The sequence below is a fragment of the Crotalus tigris genome, unplaced genomic scaffold (genome assembly GCF_016545835.1).
Source record: "Crotalus tigris isolate CLP2741 ecotype Arizona unplaced genomic scaffold, ASM1654583v1 scf7180000018085.976183, whole genome shotgun sequence".
Classification (NCBI taxonomy): domain Eukaryota; kingdom Metazoa; phylum Chordata; class Lepidosauria; order Squamata; family Viperidae; genus Crotalus; species Crotalus tigris.
In genome coordinates, this window is record NW_024096816.1 from 214,686 (window position 1) to 240,200 (window position 25,515).

Consider the following 25,515-nt stretch of genomic DNA (forward strand, 5'->3'; position numbering starts at 1 on the left):
TCCCCAGTCACATGATCAAAATTCATGTGCTTGGCAAGTGGTTCATATTTATGACAGTTGCAATGTCCCAGAGTCATGTGATCACCTTTTGTGATCTTCTGAGAAGCAAAGTCAATAGGGAATCCAGATTCACTTGACAAAAATGTTATTATTTTAATAAATGTGTGATTCCCTTAACAACTCCAGCAAGAAAAGTCACAAGATGAGGCAAACTCACTTAACAAATGTTTTATTTAGCAACATAAATTTTGGGCTCAATTGTGGTTGTAACTTGAGGACTACTTGTACAAGGAACTATGTAATTACAGGAAAATACATATTTGAGTTAAGAAAGTACTAACAAGGTGTCCATACCCATTCCAACAAATCTTATGATTTGTTATGAATTATAGGTTACCACTTTGCATCTTAAGAAGACAGAACTCTTGGAATAATTCTTCCAACAGGAATCCTTTATTAAGAGAAAATGGTTGCAGGCATGCTAGACAGGACTTGGGGTTCAAGCTCTCCCATTCAAGGTTTTAAGGGGTTCCCCAGTAGTCCCACCCAATCAACCCCCCTTACAGTGATAGTTTCAAGTATCACAATTCCATCCCCTTTCTTCTTCCGTCTGGATGGAGACTTCAGATAACTACATGAAGGCAATTACTCTTCTTTGATATGTTAAAGCTTAGAGGCCACAATAAACACACATTCAGTCCTTTGAAGTGTGCTGAAGGAAGTGAGGGCCATAAAGCCCCTTTGCTCTCCCCCTTTTCTCCCTCTTATGGCAGAATCCAGAGAAGGCAGAATTGGGAGTTTCTATGTTTGATAATTAAAGATGAAATCTAATTGGATTCTGACATCCGGCCCCTCTTAACAATAAGAGAGATCCACTTGAAAGAAAACACAAGTAAAAAATTTAGTTAGGCTTGTTAGGATACTCTGTGTGAAACTTCTTCAATAGCTTCGGGGCTCTGACGTGACGTTTATGGAACCACTCATTTTGTGAGGCAGGGAGGTGTTTCCAGGCAACTAGGTACTGAGTTGTTCCACGATATCTCCTAGAGTCAAGGATCTCTTTTATTTCGAAGTGTTGTTCCCCCTCCACCATGATTGGAGGTGGTGGGGGGGGGATTTTTGGCCGTAGAGGTGACTGATGCTCTCTTTTCAGCAAGCTGCAATGAAAAATTGGGTGTATTTGCCTGAGGTTTTTGGGTAATTCTAATTCTACTGTTACTGGATTTATGATCCTTTTAATTGGAAAAGGTCCTATATATTTTGGTCCAAGTTTTTTACAGGGCTGTAGGGACTTTAGGTATTTTGTAGATAAGTACACCATTTCTCCTATAATGAATGGTGTAGGCTCAACCCTTTTTTTATCGGCTTGTGCTTTGTATGCCCGCCTAGCTTCATCTAGTGATTTTCTGACTATTGGCCAGGTGTTTTGTAGGTTTTCCATCCATTCTTTCAGTGAAGGGATCGTTGGTTCTTTTGGGGTTAACTCTGGCATAGGGTTGAAACTTTGGCCGTTGGCTATTTGAAAAGGAGTGTAGCCTGTGCTGGAGTGGACTGCATTATTGTAGGCAACTTCTGCAAAAGGAAGTAAGTCCGTCCAATCACTCTGTTGGAAATTTAAAAAACATCTCAAATATTGCTCAAGTACCGACTGGCAGCGTTCCGCTTGTCCATCTCCTTGAGGGTGGTGGCTAGATGTCAATCCCTGAGTGGTCCCTAAGAGGGATAAAAATTCCTTCCAAAATGCAGACGTAAATTGCACTCCCCTATCAGAGATGATGCGTTGGGGTGCCCCGTGCAATCTGTAAATGTGCTGGATGAAAAGTTTTGCTAAGGCCTTTGCAGTGGGAATTTTTTGGCAAGGGATAAAGTGCACCTGTTTGGAAAATAGGTCCGTGACTGTCCAGATAACAGTATTCCCATTGCTTTCAGGCAATTCCACTATAAAATCCATGGCTATTTCCCTCCAGGGGGCTGAGGGACTTGCCACTGGTTGTAACAGCCCTGGCGATTTCCCTTGCAACCTCTTTGCTGATGCACAGGTTGGGCAGCTGGCAACATAACTTTCTATGTCCTTTTTTATTGATGGCCACCAAAATTGCCGTTTAATTAAGTGTAAAGTTTTTACAAATCCAAAATGCCCTGCTGATTTTGTGTCATGGCAAAGTTGCATGAAAGTTAGTCTTTGAGTTGTTGGTATATATAACTTTTCCCCTACCCAAGGCAATCCGTCTCTCATTGTGCACACATGTTTGTTTTTCTGGAACCAATCATCTGTTTCCAAACTTTTTCTGAATTCAATCCCAGTTTGGCTGTCCAGTTGTGGTTTTATTTTGGCTTGGGTTCTTGTGGTTACTGGCGCTGCCAGTTGTGACTCTGCCATTATTGGTCTAGAGTCTGTGGTTCGTGCGCTGTTATATTGGGGCATGCGAGATAGTGCATCTGCCAGGAAGTTCTTTCTTCCTGGTAAATGTTTGAGCTTAAATTGGAATTGGTGAAAATGCTGGGACCAGCGGGCTTGTTTGGGATTGAGTTTCCTGGGAGTTTTCAGGGCTTCTAAATTTTTGTGATCAGTCCATACCTGGAAGGGGATTTTGTTGCCTTCCAGGAACTGTCGCCACGTGAGTAATGCCCAACGTATCCCATAAGCCTCCTTCTCCCATACGGGCCAGCGCTGTTCTGTTTCCGTGAGTTTCTTAGATGTATATGCACAGGGTTGCAATACTGCATCATCATTTTCTTGTAATAGCACAGCCCCCACTGCCACATCACTTGCATCTGCCTGTATTATGAAGGGTTTGTCCATGTCTGGGTGCCTTAGTACTGGTTCGGCAGAAAAAAGTCTCTTTAGTCTCTCAAACGCTGCTTGGCACTCCATTGTCCATGTTAGTGGCTGGCTAGGTTTTACTGAGGGTGTTCCCTTCGTTTTTAGTAAGTTAGTGAGGGGCAAGGCTATCTGTGCAAATGAGGGGATGAATTGGCGGTAAAAATTTGCAAAGCCCAGGAAACTTTGTAGTTGCTTTCTTGTGCGGGGTGGTGCCCATTCTAATACTGCTCTGACCTTCTCTGGGTCCATTTCAATGCCTGTGGGGTTTTCTCCCTCCACTCTCTTTCCCGCTGTCTTCCTTCGATATGCGATTAGCCCGTAGGTAGTCTATCCTTTCCCTGATGGAATTCGCATTTGAGAGTGTGCATATAGGTGAGCGCTTCGCAGCTTCTTTAAAACCGCTCTGACAAGTTTTGCGTTTCTTCTTTTGTTTTCGGTGAAGATAAGAATGTCGTCCAAGTAAACAAGACCCCCTTAAACAAGTGCTCCCTTAGAACGTCATTGATTAATTGCATAAAGACTGCAGGGCCCCCTTGTAATCCAAAAGGCAAGACTTTGAATTGATAGCACCCCATGGGGCAGTTAAATGCAGTCTTCCATTCGTCCCCTTCCTTAATTCTCACGCAATAGTAAGCTTCCCTTAGGTATAGTTTAGAAAAAATTTTCCCTTTCGATAGGTGTGACAGCATGTCTTTCATGAGGGGTAGAGGGTATAGGTTGCTTGTCACTGATTGTATTCAGGGCCCTATAATCACGCATAAACGTGAAAGAGCCCTCCTTCTTCTCGTAAAAGGCCGGGCAGCCACGTTAGGCTTGGCTTGGTCAATATGGAAAACCTCTCTCCAGGTTTGTGTCTATGTAAATCTTTCCATTGCCTCCTTCTCCTTTGGGCTCATGGAGCATAATCTGCGCCTCGGGAGTTTTGCCCAGGCTTGGAATTCAATGGTACAGTCATGGGTCGGTGGTGGGGGGATCTCATTCGCCCTCTCCTCACTGAAGACTTCAGCAAGAGTACCCATATTCCTAGGGTATGTTCTGTTAATCTTTCCTTTCCTATGATGCTTTTTTCTATCTCTTGATTATCGGTAGCCTCCCTTGGGGTTTTAAGTCCATATGGGTCCCCCTTCGGGAATTTGATTTCTGTCTGTCCCCAATTTACCCAGGGGTTCCATTTTTTCAACCATTCCATCCCTAGAATCATTGGGCATTCCATACCTGGGGTCACCACAAACGTTAAGTCCTCTGCATGGTTGCCCAGGGAGAGATGTATTGGCAAAGTGGCTAGGGTAGCTGGCACCCCCCCTGCTATGGATCCATCTAGCTGGCCAAATGAGATTGGTTGTTCCAGTCTCCTGGATGGGATGCCCAGATTCCACACTAGTGTTGGGCTAATGAGGCAGCGGGTACAGCCAGAGTCTATTAAGGCTTTCACCTTCACAGCTTCGGGCATGGGGGGGATTAATATAGTCACTGTTTGGAAGATGGGTGTGATGCATCCACTTACCAGGGGTTCGCCCTCCGAGCTGTCATCTGAGGCATCCACCGGCCCTGTGGTGTAGGCTGGAGTCCTTTCCCCTTGGTGAGCAGAGGTGGGGGTTTCTGCAATTTCCATCATTCTCATGGCCGTTTCTTTTGGCTTAGCTGAATACTTTCCGTGTTTGTTGATTTGGGATCTGTCTGGGTTGTGCTGGGGGGCCTTTGAGCGGCATTCTACAGCTCGATGCCCTTCTCTTCCGCACTTGAAACATCTCATTTGCTTCTGGGCTGTATCCGATGATTTCACCGGTTGGTGTGTCAGCTCAGGCGGGGGGCGGCTCCATTGTTTTCCTCGGCGGTGCCTCTTCAATATGTCGATCTCTGCTTCCTCTGCCAAGACGTACCATTCCTCAAGTCGATGTGGTTCCCCTCGGGGCAGGCAAGCATCATATAGATCATAGTTTAGTCCGTCTTTGAAATGGCCAAGGAGGATGTCCGAGAAGGGGGGGGGTGTGAGGATTGAACGGAGGATGTCTTCTGGCCATTCAGTTTGCTGGCAATGGCCCGGAAGTCTTGTGTATACTCGGCCACTGGGCGTTTGCCTTGCCTCATCGTTGTTATTCTTTCACAGGCTTTGCGATCAGCCAGGGGGTCTTCAAATTGTCTTCTCAAAGAGGACATGAAACGGTTGAAGTTACTGAGTTCTGGGGCATTGGAGTCATGCAAGTTCACTACCCAATCCGCAGCTGGTCCATCCAGGTCAGATTGCACGATCCGGATGCGGGCTTTGTCGCTGGGAATGTCCTGCCCATATTCCTCCATGTAGCTGAGGACTTGGGTTAGGAAAAATCCCAAGCGTGTTGGCTCCCCTTTGAATTTTACTTCCAACGGTGGACGTCTTGGAATGGATCGGTGCCTCTGTTGTGGGTGGTAGTGCCTTCCGTCCAGATTGCCATCTGTGGTCCGGTAGGGGGTGGGAGCTCCTGGATCAGTAGATGTCCCTGGGGTTGCCGGTTCCATGTCCCCCTCGGTGTCTCTCCCTTTGCGGCTCCAGGAACTGGGGCGGCCGTAGGGTTCAGTATTCTCCTCTCCTAGGGAGCTGAGAGTTCTCGTTCATCAGGTCATAGCTTTCCTCTAGGATCCAGTCTGATTACGGTGCCCGCTTCTCCTCTTCGCTTGGCGTGCAGGGATTTCTCCATCTCCTGCTTCCATTCTGGTTGCTTGGTCCCCCGTCTCAGGGTCACCTTTCTTGATTCCTTTCCCCACTCACTTTTCTTTCCCACGCCCATCGACCAGCGAGGCTTGTGGTCCTGTGTCTCCACCACTTCTTCTCCTGAGGAATCTGGCCTCTCGGATCCCAACATATGGCAAGGTTCCAGCTGGGTCAGCGGCTCTCTTTCCAGGGAGTTTTCCCCCTCTCTTGCTCCATTGTCTGACATTGTAAATTTTTGCAAAATCCCCCGGCAAGGGTCTCCCTTCCAGGTGGATTAATTTTGCAAGTCCTGTCTAATGTAAGGACCCACCCCACTTTGCATCTTAAGAAGACAGAACTCTTGGAATAATTCTTCCAACAGGAATCCTGTATTAAGAAAAAGTGGTTGCAGGTGTGCTAGACAGGACTTGGGGTTCAAGCTCTCCCATTCGAGGTTTTAAGGGGTTCCCCAGGAGTCCCACCCAATCAACCCCCCTTCCAGTGATAGTTTCAAGTATCACAAGTCCATCCCCTTTCTTCTTCCGTCTGGATGGAGACTTCAGATAACTACATGAAAGGCAATTACTCTTCTTTGATATGTTAACGCTTAGAGGCCACAATCAACACACATTCAGTCCTTTGAAGTGTGCTGAAGGAAGTGAGGGCCATAAAGCCCCTTTGCTCTCCCCCTTTTCTCCCTCTTATGGCAGAATCCAGAGAAGGCAGAATTGGGAGTTTCTATGTTTGATAATTAAAGATGAAATCTAATTGGATTCTGACAGTAAGGAAGGATGGCTAAACACAAATCAGAGAAAAAAATGGGTCATTAGTTTCCTATGACTTGTACTGCCACTAAGAGCAAAACAGGAATTTAACAAATTATTTATCTTTAAGACGGTTAGTATTTATTGAGAAAAGTTACCAATATCTACAAGTCATGATAATTTACACAGGCTTCCCAGTTATACTGGATGTGAGAAATACTGGAGCACTAGATAAACCTTCAGTCAGAGTCAGCAGGCTCTTTTCTTATATTTTTGTTCTTTGATGGATTGCAGGGAACTACTATATGTATGTGAGGATTCTTTGCTCTCCAAGGACTGGACACACCATAGCATAGCAAACTTATACAAACTGTACTGCAAATCACATATTCCCCAACAACAAGCTACAGATAGTCCTCAGTTACGAGTGAAATGGAGCCTGCCCATTCTACTCGTAACTCAAAAACTCGTAAAGTGAATCTTATACCTCGAATCAGATCACTCCCTTGCTCGTTAAGATGCACGCAGCTCATTAAATGAACATGAGGTATCTCAGGGTGAGGAAGGCCATGGAGGGTCTAGTGATGGAACAGGCCCCCAAGGCCTCCCCAACTAAGATACCTCATGCTTCCCCCTCCCTTCCTGCCGCGCCGGACTCACCTAGAAAAGATCCGTCTCCTCTCTGCCGCAGTTCCTGCTGCCACCTAGATGTGAGGCCGGGGGACACTTCTATGCTCCCCAACGGCCCGATCTGTGCTCCGGAGGCCTTTTCCAGGCCCTTGCCACCTGGATCTGAGCCCGAGGGATGCTTAGGTAGCCCTCTGGCAGCCTGTTTCCAGGTAGCAGCAGCCTGGAAAAGGCTTCCAATGCCCTGATCTGGCATCCGGTGGGCCGTGGAAGCGTCCTCCAGCCTCAGATCTGGGCAGCAGTGGCCTGGAAAAGGCCTCTGACACCCCGATCCAGTCTCCGGAGGCACGTGGAAGCATCCCCCGATTTCAGTTCCATTCTCTGTTGCAGAGAACAGAGGCCTAAAGTACCATGAGATCACACGAGATCAGTAGCAAGAGATTTTGCCCCACTGATCTTGCATGATCTTGCATTACTTTAGGTCTCTACTCTCTGTGAACGCATCAAAGGCCTGGAGCAGCCAAGAAAGCAAAAGATCTCGATCTTCGCAGGGTGAGTATTGAAGGCCTGGGGCCTAGGGAGAGGGAGGGAATAACCAGGATGAATGTTGCAATGCCACTGCAGTCACTCGTAAGGGCGAACGACTGCCACGGTGCAGCAACATTTGTAATTTCAGGACTTGGTCGTAAGCACTAGGGGGCACTCATCACGTAACTTTGAACAAGCCTTAAGTGAACACTTGTAAGTCAGGGATTACCTGTATTGCTCTAGGTCAACTCCACCCTTCTAAGCTTTGCAAGGTGATGTTGCCACCTAAAGATGTCTTTAACACTTATTCTTTTAATATTCAGTTCAAACTAAAGTTTTAAAGCCCTTAAGGTAGCATACAATCTTTGCCTTTTTCCAAACATTCTTACACTAGTTCGATGAGGTGCTGCTTCATGGTGGGTGTTCCTTTTCTAGTTGTTACCAAACTCCAAGCTCCAGGCAGGACTACACACCATAGCTGTGGTCCTGGCAGCTGAACCAAAGTCCTCTTGCCTGCTTGTAATAGCTGTCAATCTCCAGATGTCATCTCCACTTCCTCATCTGTATATGGTGTGCTATCACCTTTCCTGCTATACAGACCCCTCCTCCCATTCTGTTTTAGCATTTACTTTGGTAAATTCAAAAGACTGGGTGGGATGAGGCTACATTTAGACATCAGCAGATCCTTGAAAACACCAGGGTATGGCTCAATTAGCCAAGCAGCTACCATTTTGAATGCCTGGGAATAAATGTCTGAATGTATTGGGGGGGGCAGTGTTTCTACTTGGCTGCAGTTGCTTTTCTAAAGCACAGAGACCAGTCCTAACTTCACTCATTATGTACAATGGGGGCTCTCAAATAAGTTGATACAAAAAGTGACAGCTCCCAATGCAATTTCTTATTTCACTTAGTGTAGCTTGTAATAAAATATTTTACCACTATAATATATTGATGTCATGCTAATAGCAAATTATGTGAGCTACAAAATTCATGCCTTACATAGTTAATTCTGGTACACCGGAGGTGCACTTTATTTCTTTTTAATGGCCATCATAGGAGACTGTATTGAATTTTCAGGCTTTTCCTCTTCCACAGCAAATTTAGCCTTTTTTTGTAATAGTAAAATATGGTTGGGTTAACACAATAGTAATTCTAAATCTGGAATGACATAATGCAATTGCTGCATATATTTCGCATGCTATACTCAAACAACTAATACCATACTATTGATTTATGTAATAACCTGCTTCACTTAACATGCTATAACAAGGCCTGTTTCCCCCAATACAATGAACTACAAATGCTCTATATCTACTTTAATCTTAACTTTAACAACTTTTTGTAGCCTAATATATTTTCTTACATTTTAAATGAAAATGGACAATTGTTCCATTGTTATACAATGCTTGTTTACCAAATTTCAGTAACACAACCTTAGAGAGTTGAAGAAGTGAGAGTGAAGGTTCGTTCTCCGAGCTTGTGGGTTGGTTTCCGAATGTTTCATTACCAGGCTAGGTAACATCTTTAGCGGCATTTAGGGGATGTCTGTGTTGAAGAAGTTGCATTATTGAGAGCCTAAGGACTTCAAGCAGCCTATAAACCATAAATTTCCTATCGTGTTCTATAATTGCCAATGCCCTTCTGATTTCTTTCATCCCAAACTAAAGCTATGGGAATTATAGCTTCAATTTGTTATTCAAATCAATGGAAACCATAGTTTGAATGTAGTTTCAAATACTGGTTTAAAAGTCATATAACAGTTAGAGTTTGTCATTATGGATGGGACAGTTTCAGCATTTAGGATGAAATTTGGAAGGCACAAGAGGAGAAAGGTAATCAATTTTCACTCACAAAATGCCAAACATTCATTCATTCATTTAATAAATAATTCATGGAGCTGAATAGCATCCCAATCCCCCCCAAATCCATAAAAATAAATAAAACAGACCCCCCCATAAAATACATTAACCCCAGGCTTGAATATCACATGTCAACTGAGAAAACTCCAGTTCAAATTTATTCTATATGATAATTAGCATTTCGTAAGCCATTTTCAGGTCTTCATCCACAATTAGCATAACTTACAGGGACAGTGAAAGGAATACTGATACATAATGTTTCTACTTTTACTACTTTTTTCCCAATTCTGTTTAGCAAAATAAACAACAGATTCCCACTCCAAAGATTTAAGTATGCAAGCATAATAAGTAGCAAAGATAATATGAAATGGGAAAAGTAGGAATGGGAGAAGTATGACTTGTAAGGGGATTAATGTGCAAAAAATACATACAAAAAGAAAATAGTATGTTGTGGTATGTTGGATTTTAACTTATTTGTCCAATTTGAAAACTATTTGCAACCCTGCAGGAGATTGCAGGTCTTTATGCTAATCACTTAAGATATATTATATAAACTTTTAGAGAGGTATATGTTTTAGTGAAGATTTTAATTACACTAATAAAAACTAATGCAAACTAAACTCAGACGAAAAAGGAAAGTAAAAAAAGAGCAAAAAGTGCAAACTGCTGATTTCTCAATCTACAACTTTTAGAGCAGTGGTTCTCAACTTGTGGGTCAGGACCCCATTTGGGGTCGAACGACCATTTCACAGGGGTCGCCAAACAACGCAGTCCGCCATTTTTTCCCCCTTTTCCTTAGCTGTGCTACTCTCTTTTATTCTATTGGCTTTTGAAAGCCAATAGAATAGACTCTCTTGAATAGAATCTAATTCTATTGGCTTTCAAAAGCCAATAGGAATTGTCCAGGCTGTCTCTACCCTGCTGAGCTCGCCAAAAGTCCCATTCTGCAAACGGTGCTGCACCAGTTGAGTAGTCCTCGACTTACAACCGGTTGGGGTCGCGGCATTAAAAAGGTTGAGAACCACTGTTTTAGAGGTTATTGGAGGGGGGAGGCTAAAATGGAGGGATATAACATATCACTCATGACACTATAATAGACATTGTTTATGTCCACAGCAAAAGCAGCTATTTCTTTTTCTTTTCTCACGTGGGAACCTTAGAAAAATTAATTGCCCACTCTTGCTGAAAAGTAACTCACACACAAGCAGCTCTGATTTTGTCAGTTAGACAATAACATGTTTTTGCAAAACTAGTTTACTTCTTTTCAAAATGGAAGCTCTTTAGTCCAATCAGATACAAAATAACTTTGGTAAGACAGTGTGGTTAGAGGGTGATGTTACCGGCGCTGAATTATTCCATATCAAAAATGGAAACAGAAACTAGTTTACACAATAAGCTAAACATTATATTAAAGAGAAAACTACTTCTAATTCAGGACTTAATATGTACTGGGTATTTTTCATCTGATCTCAAGTAAGTCCTGATTCCAAGAACCTTATTCCTTCTATTACCCAAAGAACTTTTAAAACTTTTTTCTATCCCAGTATCAGCAATGGAAGTTTCAGTAAGCCAGTTTTTAGATTTTTATTAATCTAATCAAAATATTATTGAAGCAGACAGGATTGTCCCTAAGAAGATTTGGGGGGGGAGTTATAATTTGGCTTCACCCTTATGAAATGAAAGGTAATGTTTCTGAGGAATGAAAAAAATTTGAAACATAATTTTTATCTTTTTATTAGCAACATATTTACACTTTGATAATTTGTGGGTTTTTAAAAAATAGTCATTCAATAAATTTCAATTCAGTTTTCCATGATTGCTGATTCTAATTTTTATAGATTTTCAGAGTGAATTAAGTCTCTTGGTTTTATCATAGGGTATCTCACATATTTTATCAGATTGAAGAAATATTCCATCTTTTACTTCAGCATCTGACCTTTTATCCAAAACTCCTTTCTATAGCAGCCCCCTGCTACCACTCCCTGACCATAACAGCCATCTTCTGGCAAATCGTGATATTTCCCTTTTCAGAACTCCTAAGTCAGTGATAAAATGAAGCTGGACAGAATATGTCCTCCAAGACTGTCTCAGATATACACCTGACTGGATGTGTCAGTTATATTCCAAATAGACTTCTGCAGGTCAAGGTTCTCCTGAAAGCTGGAGTGTATGCTATTTTTAGACAGGATAAGGTCACAATGTGTTTAAAAACAGTGAAGTCTACAATAAACCTATTTATTGATCAGACTTTAGAATCAGTGCTCTAGAAAGACATGTAGACTGAAACAAAAACCACCAGGCCATTTTCTTCATGGCTCAAGGGTAAAAGCTTAGTAGATTTCATGTGTTTTCAGCATCTGCATATACTCAAGCACACTCTTGATTTTTTTTAAATCCAGCTAACCAAATATAAGATGTGAGAAATGGAAAAAGGGGGAAGTTAATTAAGAAATTAAATTATACTGCAGTCCTAGTGAAATGTTGTAATGTGGCTGTTCAGTGACAACTAATGAAATAATTTAGACACCAAAGCAAATGAATTCAAAACACTATTCAAAGAGTGTTCATCATCATAATGTAACCATATTTTGCTTTTAGTCTGTCCCATACCATATCTGTGAACCAACTCACAAACCATACCAATTACAGACTTGCTGCACAAAATCCATCAACCTCAACAGACAAGTAGGAAGAAAGTGTCTTACACTCACAGGGCGGTGAAGCCTTTTCAACCTGTCTGCACTTCCAATATAGGAAATACCAACACTTCACTGCAAGTTTTCTCTTGTACTGAAGAACTGAAGAGCTATTACTCTTAATGGGATACTTCCTCAATAATCACCTAGAAACTGATTTTTATCCTGTAATTTATTGATGCTATACTATTTTATAAATATCAAAAAATAAAATAGAACTACAGAGCAATAGTGCCTAACTTGAGGTTCCAAACTTCCCAAATGTGAAATTCCAAATACAGGTACAATATAATATAAGCAGAAAAAAGGAACATTAACTAGAAGAATAATCACATTAACTATATTTAACTTTCAAAATTAAAATAATTGACACAAAATTGAATTTTTTCTCCTGCCTCCATCTCTTGTTTTTATGAATGAAATCTTTCAAACATCATTCAAATACCACAAGCACTAATGTAGCTAGAGGAGAAAATAGAGAAATAATAGCAACTCTTTTTACTTCCCTCTTAATGACAATTTTTAAGTTCTTTTTCTTTGCCAATTTTCTGTAGCAAATTACCATAATCTCCTCCCAAGATAGCTTTATATACTATATCAGGATGTGGTGTGCTGCAGATTAGATTAGATTAGATTAGATTAGATTAGATTAGATTAATACAGTATTACCGTATTTTCCGGTGTATAAGACGACTTTCTAAACCATGAAAATCTTCTCAAAAGTTGGGGGTCGTCTTATACACCCAGTCGTCTTATACGTCGGAAAATATGGTACATCAAAGCAAGCTCCTCCGTATCCTGCGCCCCATGCTCCTCACCCCTTGGCTGTCCAGATGAGAGTTTAAATGTCCCACACAGCCAAATAGCCCTAGAAAAGTGTCCCTCCGAGAAACAGCTGGGAGGAAGGGGTGAGGTTGGAGCGTTGGCGGACCAATGGCGGGAGAGGAACGCTGCCGGAGAGCCAGCCAAGTAAGAATGCCCGTGTTGGGTCAGCCATGGGAGCTTCCCGAGAAGTGCCCCCGCCCCCCCTTGCTGCCGAAGAGCTGCTCAGCGCTCGCAGAAGGCCAGCGATTTTGCAGAAACGTCCGCCCCTTGGGCAGGGATCCTGCCCCTCCCAGTCTAGGGCGGTGAAGGGAGGCGGTGCGAGCGGGGCTTTTCCTCCCCCGGGGAAACCCCACCACCACCAGCCTTTGCTCGGGTGGGCGGCAGGAGCAGCTGGTGGGAGCCGGCGGGCTGCGCAGAGGGTGCCGCTTCCTTGGGGTTGACCGCACCCAGTGCCGTCGTGCTGAGCACCAGAAGCCCTGGGACCCCGACAGACGGACCCTCAGCGTTTCCTCCTCCGTGCTTGGCCGCTTCTTTGGCAACCTGCCGCCGTGGCTGGTGCTCTCGCTGTGCAGATGACAGAGCGGTCCGCCCATGGGATGTCATCCCGGAAGCTGTCTGCAGACACCTCCACCGACGGACTTTAGGATGCACCGCCTTTGCCAGCCTCACCCGGCGTGGGCAGCCTTGGGGGTCGGGCAAGTGGGAGTAGAGAGTGTTTTCAGATCTCACGGAGAAAATGGATCCAAAGTCTCTACCTGTTGGACAGCTGGGCTTGGCTAGCACTGCGACCCGCTTTCCTCCCCCCTCCCGCTCTCCTTTAGTCCTCCCTGATCGGCACCTGGAAGAATGACCTCAACTCCACCATGGAGATCAACAGCGTCGGTAACATGGGGGTGTTCAGCGGCCTCTACAAAATAGCAGTCTCGACCTCCGACAATCCCATCAGGCCATCCCCGCTGCAGAGCATCCAGCACCAGGGGCCCCAGCCCACCTTTGGCTTAAGCGTCAACTGGAACTTCTGGCTCTGCCAGAGGGCCAGGATTGTGTTCTTGTGTGTCTCGGGGGGGGGGGGAATCTCACCTCTGATGGTAGAATATTCTGGGGGGGGCACAGCAGAAATCTTCTCCTGGAGCCCAGCAGCAGAAATTCTTTGGCCACTGGGATCCAAATTAGGCTGCTTCCACTGGAACGAGAGGGGCCAGCTAGTCCCATTGGGGGGGAAGCAGTTCCTCATATACTGCAAAGCTTCACAAGTGCACCCCCATGCTTATTATGGGATGTTACCCAGCTACATTTGTCTTCAGCAGATCAGGAACAAGCGATGAAATATAATGAAATGCTAATGTGTTTAGGACTTACATTACTTTTATTAGAAAGTTAAAGTACCTGTATTTTCCGGCATATAAGACGACTTGCTAAACCATGAAAATCTTCTCAAAAGTTGGGGGTCGTCTTATACGCCGGAAAATACAGTACAACTGGAACAGTAGATATTGGGGAGGGGAAATCACCTCACAAATAATTTTGTAGATAATAAACATTGCCTACAATGGGCTTCTGATATGAATTTGCATATTTTTTCCAAGAATTCATTTGGCAAAGCTATGCTAATTTTTGTTAGTCAAAGAACAGTTTAAATAAAATTATGTAACATATTTCCTGCATTCAAAACAATAGATATGGACCTCCAACTTTTATGATAACTTCCTACTCATACTTATCCCTCAAAGAACTTCATTCCTCCATAACAGACACTGTGACTTCAGAAGAGACAAGGGGTGAGAAAGCAGTGTGTATTTTTATTTATCAGCTGTCTACTCTAGCAATTTAACTTGCTGTAATCCATATATCATACCCTGACATGACTGATCCCATTAACTACTCAAGACAGTCCTAGTAAGAATGGTTGATATTACATAGACAATACAATGGCCCAGATAAATTAGAATAATATCAGGAAACAAAACTGTAATCACAGTAATATATAGAAGTAGCAGGAAGAAAGCTAAATAGCGGAAGTTTTCATATTTGTATCTGAATACATTGAGCACTACACCCTAGCTTATTCTCTACACATTAGAATTATATGAAAATTCAACTCATAGCTTAACATGTACGAACTAAAGTACACATAGGATGATTTCCTTTAATACACTCATGGATGTTTATTTTTTATAATAAATATGATAGCATGTAAAATATGAAGTTAGTAATTATGTATTGCAAACAAATTCTAAGCGTAGAAACAATAACAACCAGCTACTATATATGTTAGAGTTTTATAGCTTTCCAGCACAAAAATAAGCCCCCAAAATAAGCACACATTCAAAATGAGCAGGAGACACAGCTTAGAAAAACTTTTATCTATAAAATATATATAAACATGATACATACAGTTCCATTTAGTTCTTGGCAACATGGTAGAGAACAACAACAATTAACTCAGGAGATCAGGACACAGGGAAGATTAAACCACGCCCAGACCTAGGCTGGCTCACATGCTTCTCACAGCCAATCCTGTGTCTCAATTAAAAAACAGTTCCCACCAGCTGGTTCATTGCTATGGCCAGTGCTTTTTTTCTTAAAAAAAAAAAGATGCCAGAACTCACACACGTCATACAACCTGCCTTACCTAACCTACAAGGTTCCATCCAAAAAAGATGAAGGAACTCCGTTCTGGGTGTTCTATGAGAAAAAAAGCTCTGGCTATGGCTATTCCAGTTCATAAATTCTTACACATTGACAGTATATGTTTAACTTCAAAGAAGTACAATGAAAGAAAATATAAATAGCCAGAGGCACTTTAAAAATGTGTTCAGGAAGGCAAGATATATTCCTTTATTGCTTTTTTAAAAAAATGAACCTTAATTTTAATGCCACTTCTACTTTCTATTCTGATTCCTTCTCAATTCTTATGCATTGTAACTTCCCCCTGAGACCTGTGGAACAAGGAGTTTACCTTGGGAACAAAGGATGGATCTAATCGAAGGACCACCCTGTCCTCGTGGAAAACACACAGGTCCTCTCTGATGGAGAGAGCTGCCAGTTCCGATATGCATCTAGCTCAGTGGTTCTCAACCTTTTTATACGGTGACCCCGGTCATAAGCAGGCGGCGCGCATGCACGGCGGCGCCCCCTGTGCGGCATGCATGCGCAGCGGCACTCCCTGTGCAGCATGCATGCGCGGGGCCGCCCCCTGTGCGGCACGCATGTGCGGCAGCGCCCCTGCGTGGCACGCATGCGTGGCGCCGCCCCCTGCGCAGCGCGCAGGCGTGGCACCCCTTCCATGCACCGCGCACATGCAGTGCCGCCTTCTGCACCACCCCCTGCGCGGCGCGCATGCGCAGCGCCCCCCGAGCAGCGCGCATGTGCGGCAACGCCCCCTGCGTGGCACGCATGCGCGGCGGCGGCCCATGCGCCGGCTGACGGGAAAAAATGGTGGATTGCATTGTTTGGCGACCCGTGAAATGGTCGTTCGACCCCAAATGGGGTCGTGACCCACAGGTTGAGAACCGCTGATCTAGCTGATGTGACTGCTACTAAGAAGGCTACTTTCATAGACAAGAGCTGCAGTGTACAGGTCTTAATGGGCTCAAACGGTGGTGAGGTAAGGGCCTGTAAGACCCGCAACAGGTCCCAAGAGGGATATCGACATATCGCAGGTGGCTTGGCGTTAGTCGCACCTTTGATGAAGGAGCGCACCATGGGGTGCTGAGCCAAAGGGGTTGAATTGTCAACAAGCACCCTGGATAGAGCCACTAACTGCCTGCAGATGGCATTGGGTGTTAATCCCTTATCTAACTCTTCCAACAAATATTCTAAGAGTCTCGGGATTGTGATGGCCGAGAGATCGAATTGGTTCCTGGTGCACCAGAGACAAAAGTTTTTCCATCTGGCATCATAAATCCTATTCATAGAGGGGCGCCTGGATGCCTGAATCATGGTGATTACCCTTGTCGAATAGGATTCTCGGATCAAGAGCCGCCATTCAAGTGCCAGGCAGTTAACTGGAGCCACTGGGGTTCTGGATGTTGTAGGGCTCCCTAGCTGAGGGCAATGCGACATGGAGGAATCCTCCATGGGAGGGGGAGATGGAAAGATCCACAAGGTCAGCAAACCACGGTCGTCTCGGCCAGTGTGGAGTAACTAATATGACCTCCGCCTGCTCCTGCAGCATCTTGCAGATGGTTGCCGGAATTAGGGGGAGAGGGGAAAAGGCATACAACAGTTCCCTGGGCCAAGGACTGCGGAAAGCATCCGCCCTCTCTGCCCCTGGGGACAGGAATCTGGAGAAAAATCTCGGAAGCTGGGAATTGGCTGGAGAGGCAAACAGTTCTAATGCCGGAGGACCAAACCTGTCTGAGATCTCTCTGAACAGGACGGGGTCCAGGCGCCACTCGGAGTGAACCACAGTTGACCTGCTCAGGGAGTCTTGCCAGTTGATTTGCCTCCCCCAAGATGTGTTCTGCTTTGAGGGAGCAGAGATTGGCCTCTACCCAAGTACTCAACAATTGGGCCTCGTTCATGAGAGATCTGGATCAGGTACCCCCCTGCCTGTTCACATGGGCCTTCGCTGCTACATTGTCCGTGAGCACTAGGACATGTTGTCCACCACCCTGTTGTTGAAGTGGCATAAGGCCAGATGTATGGCTCTGAGCTCTAACCAATTTATATTGTATTTCAAGTCTGACTGGGACCACCGGCCCTGAGCTAACTGCAATTGAAGGTGTGCCCCCCAGCAAAACAGACTGGCATCCGTAGTTAGGGTAAGTCTGACTGGCTCTTTGAACGGAGCCTTTGGCCATCGCTGTGGAGGTCCACCACTGAAGGGATTTCAAGGTCTGAAGCAGAACCCCTACTTTCTGGTTGTAGGAGCTGGTGCCCAGTCTCTGAAATGGTAGAAAAAACCATTGTAGGTCTCTGAAATGTAGTCTGGCCCACGCACCGATTGCCATACAAGAGACCATCTTTCCTAGGAGCTGCGAAAGTACTGCTAGTGTGACTACCCTCTCCCTCCGGACCAGATGTATCAGGATCCAAATACTGTCCCGACATTCTCGCGATAGGTAGACCCAGCAAAGCTTCAGGTCTATGATCACGCCCAAATGAAGGAGGTGGGTTGGTGGGACTGTCTGGCTCTTTTGAAAATTAATGGAGAACCCGTGGTCCTGAAGGGCCCTGAAGGTGAAGGCCAGGTCTGACCGGGCCGACTGGAAGGATGGAGACTGGATAAGAATGTCGTCCAGGTAACATTGAACATGCACCAGGATCAGTCTCAGGTAGGCGGCCAACACTGCCAGGATTTTCATGAACACTCCTGGGGCTGAGGAGAGGCCAAACAGTAGTGCTCTGTATTGGTAATGTCGGTTTGTGTGGCAGAATCTGAGGAACCTGCGATGGACAAACAGGATGGGAATATGCAAATATGCCTCCGTGAGATCGATGGACGTTAGAAAATCCTCCCTTCTGATTTTGGTCAGGATAGACTGGAGCATTTGCATATTGAACTTTTTGCAGGCTAGATGGGAGTTCAGCCTTTTTATGTCTAATATCGCTCTCCATCCCCCCGAGGACTTTGGAACAACGAAGAGAGTGTAGTAGAACCCCCCTCTGATCCTCTGGCACTGGTTCTATGGCCTCTATTTCTAACACGTGACAAATGGCCATGGACATGAGGTTCGCTTTGATCGCAATCCTCAGGGTGGGGCAAGCCCGGAAGCGTTCTGGAGGGCTGGACAAGAATTCTAGGGATAGGCCATATCTGATGATGTTTAACACCCAGGAGTCTATAGTGGTGGCCTCCCATCTGTTGACAAAGAGAGACAGCCGACCACCTATTGGGGCGGCCTCCCAGGAGTCAATTGAACTTTCTGAAGGGACGGACTCCAGGACCCCAAAAGGGCCACTTGGTCTGGAATTGATGTCTGGCGTTGGGGGCAGGGCTCTCTTGAGGATGATCAGGTCTGGGGGGAAAGGAACGGGGGGTTGAGACCAGTCCCAGCTAGGCCCTGAATGAAAGGGCTATCTTCTGGAATACTGATTAGATCTCCTATTTGCTCTCCTAGGAATATATGACATCACCCTGCACTTGTCCCTGCCTTCAATCAGGTAAGGGTTGAGTGCATCTCCAAAAAGTTGCCCGCCACAGTAAGGGGCGGTCGCCAAGCACCACTTAAGATTTCAAGTCTGCTCGCCATTGCTTGAGCCATAGGAACCTGCGAGCTGAAATATTTGCGGCTATGGCTCGTGACAAGTATCTGGCGGTGTGTAGTGATGCATCTGCCATATATTCTGATGTCACCACCAACTTACCCAGGATCTGGTGTGCGCGTACCTGCTTCGGGGGAATCATGGCCTGAAACTCTCAAAGCCAAATGATAGAGGTTCTGGCGAAGAAGGAGGTGGATGTAGTCGCCTTCAACGACCATGCCGAGGCTTGGTGAGACCTATGTAAAGAAAATTCGGACCTCCTGTCCTCCGTCCTTAGAGCTTCAGCCATATCCCCTCGTACCGTGGAGGAGGAAAAGAGAGATGTTAAGGACTTGTCCACAAGAGGAACCTCCAGTAGATCTGACGAGGGGGCAACATTAAAGAGTCTCTTCTCAGTACCTCCCCAAAACGGGGATGGAGCCAGGAGTTGCCCATTGTTTTTCAATGGTATTGCGAAAAAAAGACAGACAGGGAATATGCCTCTGCGTGACTACAGACTCTGAGATCAACGGGTTCGAGTCCTGGGCGTTGAGAGGAACCAGTTGAGGTTCCGGATCCGGACTACTCCTCGGAGCCTGACTCCCTGTCCTGAGAGAACCTGTCAGAAGAGGCAGAGCATGGATACATAGATGCTCCTGCCTGAGGGAGACATGTCATTGAGGCTGCAGGTTCCTGCCGGGGTCACTGGCAGAACGAGGAGGCCATACCCTGGGCAAATGCCTATGCGAGTAATGCCTGAAATTGGTTAGGCCACACCCCTTGGGGCTCAGCAGGATGAAGTCCAGCTGCTGTGGGTGTGAAGGTACCTCCGGTCCTGACTGAGCCCTAGGTGGCATGGGAACCCACCAAGGGCATGGACCCTGGCTGAGAGACGTCATCTCCTGTCCGGCCTCCTCTTCCGGAGACCAAGCCCATGGGGCTAGTGAGCTGAAGGGAACAAGCTGTGGCTTAAAAAGCGACACTTCAGGTGGAACGGGGGGGGCTGGTCCGTCCCACTTGTGGTCAGGTTTTGAGCCTTGGAGAACTGTCTCTCCAATGCTTGGTGTCTCCTGCTGGCCTCCTTCTCAGCTGCTTTATAGGGCTTCCTGCTCAAAATGGCCTTGGCCTTGGCCCTGAGCTTCCCCACAGCCTTCAGCTTGGAGGATTTGTGTTTCTTTTTGGCGGGGGAGCCCAGAACACCCTGTGCAGGCTGAGGCTCTGAATTGTCTGCCATCCCAGTAGAAATATCCCAGTGGTGTGCTGGGAGAGATCTCTAGAATAGGAGGGGAGCAATGGACAACGTGTGTCCAAGTGCTGGAAGCAGCGATGGCTCTGGTTAACGTTCCTGATGGCTGACCATGCCAGATAACGCTGTAGCACATATCCGCGAGGCCCACAGTGGCGGCAACGGGTTGGTAAGTGCCTGCACATGCTCAAGTTAATTAATGGCAGCCAGTCCTCTTAGGGACTAGGGTCTGCACGCTGAACCTGTGGAATGGCGGTGGTGCCAAAAGGTGTGCTGGCCTTTTGAAATGGTCAAACGGGGGGGGCACTAAGGTCTGGACAATAAGAGGTTGCTCCCTGGTAGAGAGTCGCGGCTCCCACCAACCCCCACAGGATCAGTCAGCGTGTCTTGAATTCCCCAAATAATTTCAATTTGGGGTAAACCTGACTGATAGAGAAGGGATTGCAGGCCTCTTGACACCTCTTCAAGGAATGCAACTTTTTAAAATGGCATCTGCACTGAGCCAACTGAGCTGAGACCAGGCACGGAGAGTTAATTATCACCGGACAGAGGGACAGAGGACCTAGGGACCGACCAGAGAACGATCGTCCCTAATTCTGTCAGTCTCTGTTCGAGCCTGTGTCAGGCAATCTGAAAAGCTGGAGCTGTCAGTAACAGTGAAAAACGGTTGTTCGTGCAGTGCCCAAAATGGCGCCCGCACCGAACGCACAAAAAACAAACGTACCATACAAGGCCGAGAATGACAATGAGGGCTTTCACAGGAATAGCTGAGGTTCGCCGCTATGCTGGACAACTGGGGGCTGTTCGCCCATGGCGGACTGGCCTACGCAAGAGGGAAGCCATTCCAGATGGAAGGGAGGCTGCAGCTGTTAGGGAATTCCTGTAACCCAGCTGAATGGCTCCCCATGACTCCGACACCGATGCAAATGAGGCAAATGTCCCAGAGAGAAGTCGAATCAAAATTGAAGCCAAAACAAAAACTCACTGCATTGAAAAGGGAAGAGAATCCATGAAGGGAACTATACAACCTGTCTGCTAAGTTTGCAAAGGAGTCAACAATTATACGTCCTGCTGAGCAAGAGACTAAGTCATAACTGGGTGGGGCTCTAGCCCAGCAGGAGGCGTGGCAACTTTTCCAGACTTAGTTTAATTGAGCAGGAAGAATAAGAAAACCCATTTGTGGATTCTCCATCCTCATGCTGGAGAAACTAATATTCTCACACCTCACCCAATTATCTGTAGTGGGGTGATGCATAATATAGACTTTTCTGAGAAGGTTAGAACATAAATTACCAACTAATATGATAGAATTTAAAGGGTAAAAATACTATATAAACATCAAATAATATTACAATAAAAAGGAAAAAGAACCTTCAAGTTAAACCTAATTTCTGATTACTGTATATCATCTTCTTGGCTATGTTACCAAAGAAGTTTGCTACTGAATTCTTTTGAAACTTTTTTTTAACTATTCGGATTTGTCAAAGTCCTGGAATTCAGTTTCCCATTAAAATACTGCCCATACTGTACTCTGCTTAGCTTCTAAAATCAGCCAAGATGCTATCACCAAACAATGTTATTTTTAAAAAGTAAAGCAAAAGCAAAAAAGCAAAGCACCCTAAATCCAACTTTCATCCTCATGACTTTATGCATGCAATTTTTTAACAGCTTCACAAAATGATTTGCCATTTCATTATTTTGCATTTTTTTAAATGTCCCATTCTAGCCAAAAGGTGACAAATTCTAACTTCTTTCCTTGGCTACCAGCACAAGATGTTGTCAATACAACCTATAAAAAAATTGAAGACATTTCTTTCAATATCACTGTGACCTCAGTAAGATAAAAAAAGAGGAAAAGGTAGATAATAAATGAAGCTGGCATCTCAAATATATTTATGTGTTGTTATAAAAAAAAGCCTGGGAGAACTTAAAATCTAAAATTCGATGCAAGGAAAGAACTGTAAAGATAGAGAAGGAAAAGTAAGAAAAAAACAGGGAAAAGTACACAATTGTTCCAGTCACACACAATTCTGTTTTGATTGTGGAATAAGAAACAGTATATAGGTGTCAAGGAAGCAGCAACAAGTGTACAGGATGCAAAAGAGAAAAAAAATGAAGATTTAATGAAATTAAAAGATTGTGTAGCTATAATGAGAAATCACGTTCACAATGATATAGTATATGATAGGAGCAGTGGACCAGGTGGTGAAGACAACTCAGTTCCAAATTATTCTGGATGAAGCTGAATACTTGAACCCCTCAAAACTGGCTGCATTAAATTTGGATTTAAATTAAAGGCCAGGTGAAAAACGTATGTTATATATGTATATACATACACATATCTAACTTTAATGTACTATGACCACCATGGATCATAATCGTTTTCATGTTTTTATCTGGCCTTTAATTTAAATCCAAATTTAATGCAGCCAGTTTTGAGAGAATTCAAGTATTCAGCTTCACCCAGAAAAATTTGGAACTGAGTTGAGTTGTCTTCACCACCTGGTACACTTTCCTATCATATACTACATCACTGCAAATGTGATTTCCCATTTTAGCAACACAATCTTCTAACATACATATACATATACATATATACATACACATACACACACACACACACACATATATACATACACAAACACACACACACATATATACATACACATACATACACACACACATATATATATAATCATAGCCATAGCCATATATATATATTAGGTTGCTAACAAAGAATAAAGAGAGAACTGGTATAGCTATTTCGAGTTCCTTTAACTCTCTTCAGCCAGACTTACTCTTCTGAGATTCGAACCTGGGCTATCTGCATGCAGATAGCCCAGGTTCGAATCTCAGAAGAGTAAGTCTGGCTGAAGAGAGTTAAAGGAACTCGAAATAGCTATACCAGTTCTCTCTTTATTCTTTGTTAGCAACCTAATATATATATATGGCTATGGCTATGATTATATATATATATGTGTGTGTGTATGTATGTGTATGTATATATGTGTGTGTGTGTTTGTGTATGTATATATGTGTGTGTGTGTGTTCGAATCTCAGAAGAGTAAGTCTGGCTGAAGAGAGTTAAAGGAACTCGAAATAGCTATACCAGTTCTCTCTTTATTCTTTGTTAGCAACCTAAAAATGTAAAATGATGTCGCAGTTGGCGACTGCTGCTTGTGGATGGCTCTAGATTGAGCTGATACAGGCAAAAGAAAAGAAAAGAAAAGAAAAGAAAAGAAGATTTTTTTCTCCTATATTTGGGCTGACAGGGTGCACATTCAAGGTAAAATATATATATATGGTGAGAATAAAATATGATCACCAGGAAAAGTTAAAACATTAAAAGTTTTAATATAAAACAGAAGTTTTAAATAAAAATATTAAAAGTTTTAAAAAATTAGCAACCTAGCATTCGTTGGCTCCTGCCAACTTCATCAGGGCGTACACAAATCAATTGGAGTGAACATTTATATGTAAGTTGACGCCTGCGCTCGACTCCTGGACCATTGCTGCATGATTGAGTGACTCATCTACTTGTATCACGCGTCCCTCATCAAAGTTTAAGCAAGCCTCCGACTATCCACTCATCCATATCCGTGCTTTAGGAGGATCCTCGAACTTATTCCAACTCGAGATGTCATCCCCACCACTAAGTTGTCTTCCCTTTCTCCCTTCCTTTGAACTCTCTGTGAGTTTATGGCCCTCCCCTTCTCCACCATTCTGACATCTACCCTTAACATAATGATGTTTTTTCAACGAAGCCTCAATCTAGGTAATGTACTTATGCTTTCACTGCATGGTTCTCCCCCACGCACCATTTTCCCAGTATTCCCAGCCTCGCTAGGTTCCATAACAGTTGTTCTCCCCTTTTTTTGAACAGCTGCCAACACACTGCGGGGGTTGGAATGTAAATCATGTTGGCCAGTCAAGATCCCCAAAGGTGGTTGCTTGCAAACTCCAGTGGGTCAGCTCTCCTCGCTTCTCCCCAGAGAGGGGTGTGATGTAAAACGCAAAGCGGATCCTGGTGAAATGCACATGCTACCATTCACCCCGGCTAGTAATGCTGCCCTCCGAGATCATGTATTATTCCTTCAGCAGGGGTTTACGGTAGCCTTCTCCTCGTATGTCTGTAGGGGGTGTGGTCAAACTGTCAATCCGAGCTCTCGTTATACTCCACGGAGGTGAGTCCATCTCCGATCAACCGACATGCGGGTTAGTCATCCCGGGAATTTCTGAGGAGGCGGAGAAGATGCCTAATGTGTCGGGAATTAAATCCCTAGCCTCGGCAGATGTTTCTTGGCATAGTGATCGCATTTCTATTGCGGTGCTCCAGGGGGTCTCAAGTCGTCGGCTATCATTTGACTGGATATGAGTCCTTTCCGGCAGTAGAGTGAAGTTATCTTTACTGGGCTGCCGGTAATGGAGTGAATGGGTACGGGCTTCCCACGCTCTTAATGTTAGGTGTGCAGGGCGCAAGTCTATATGCCAATTAATCGACTCCTCTTGCAAAAGCCATGCTTCTTTAAGCAACCTGCCACTCTTTGTAACGTCGCTAGCAACCACAGTCACACCCTCAAAATCGAACTTGTGCCCAAAGTCCATCATATGCGTAAGGATCTGGGATTACTGTTCTCCTCTCCTTATGGCCAACTTGTGCTCCTGGACCCTTGTTTTTACCCTCTAAGAGGTTTCACCCACGTAGTTAGAGGTGCAATCCTTGCAGCTGATTTTGTAAACAACCCCTGATTTCCCTGCCGTGGGGAGTGGGCCTTTTGGCCTCATAATACATGAACGTAGCGTGCGGCCTCCTCAGAAATTCCCGGGATGACTAACCCGCATGTCGGTCGATCGGAGATGCACTCACCTCCGTGGAATATAACGAGAGCTCTGATTGACAGTTTGACCACACCCCCTACAGACATACGAGGAGAAGGCTACCGTAAACCCCCTGCTGAAGGAATAATCACACGATCTCGGAGGACAGCATTACTAGCCGGGGTGAATGGTAGCATGTGCATTTCACCAGGATCCGCTTTGTGTTTTACATCACACCCCTCTCTGGGGAGAAGCGAGGAGAGCCGACCCACTGGAGTTTGCAAGCAACCACCTTTGGGGATCTTGACTGGCCAACATGATTTATATTCCAACCCCCGCAATGTGTTGGCAGCTGTTCAAAAAAAAGGGGAGAACAACTGTTACGGAACCTAGCGAGGCTGGGAATACTGGGAAAATGGTGCGTGGGGGAGAACCATGCAGTGAAAGCATAAGTACATTACCCAGATTGAG

At 44.8% G+C, this 25,515-nt stretch overlaps 1 protein-coding gene across 5 annotated transcripts in view; it reads right to left on the reverse strand.

The window, feature by feature from the left end:
* BCL11A (BAF chromatin remodeling complex subunit BCL11A) overlaps positions 1–25,515 on the reverse strand; it is a 238,749-nt gene that overhangs the window by 149,295 nt on the left and 63,939 nt on the right. The window lies entirely within an intron of this gene.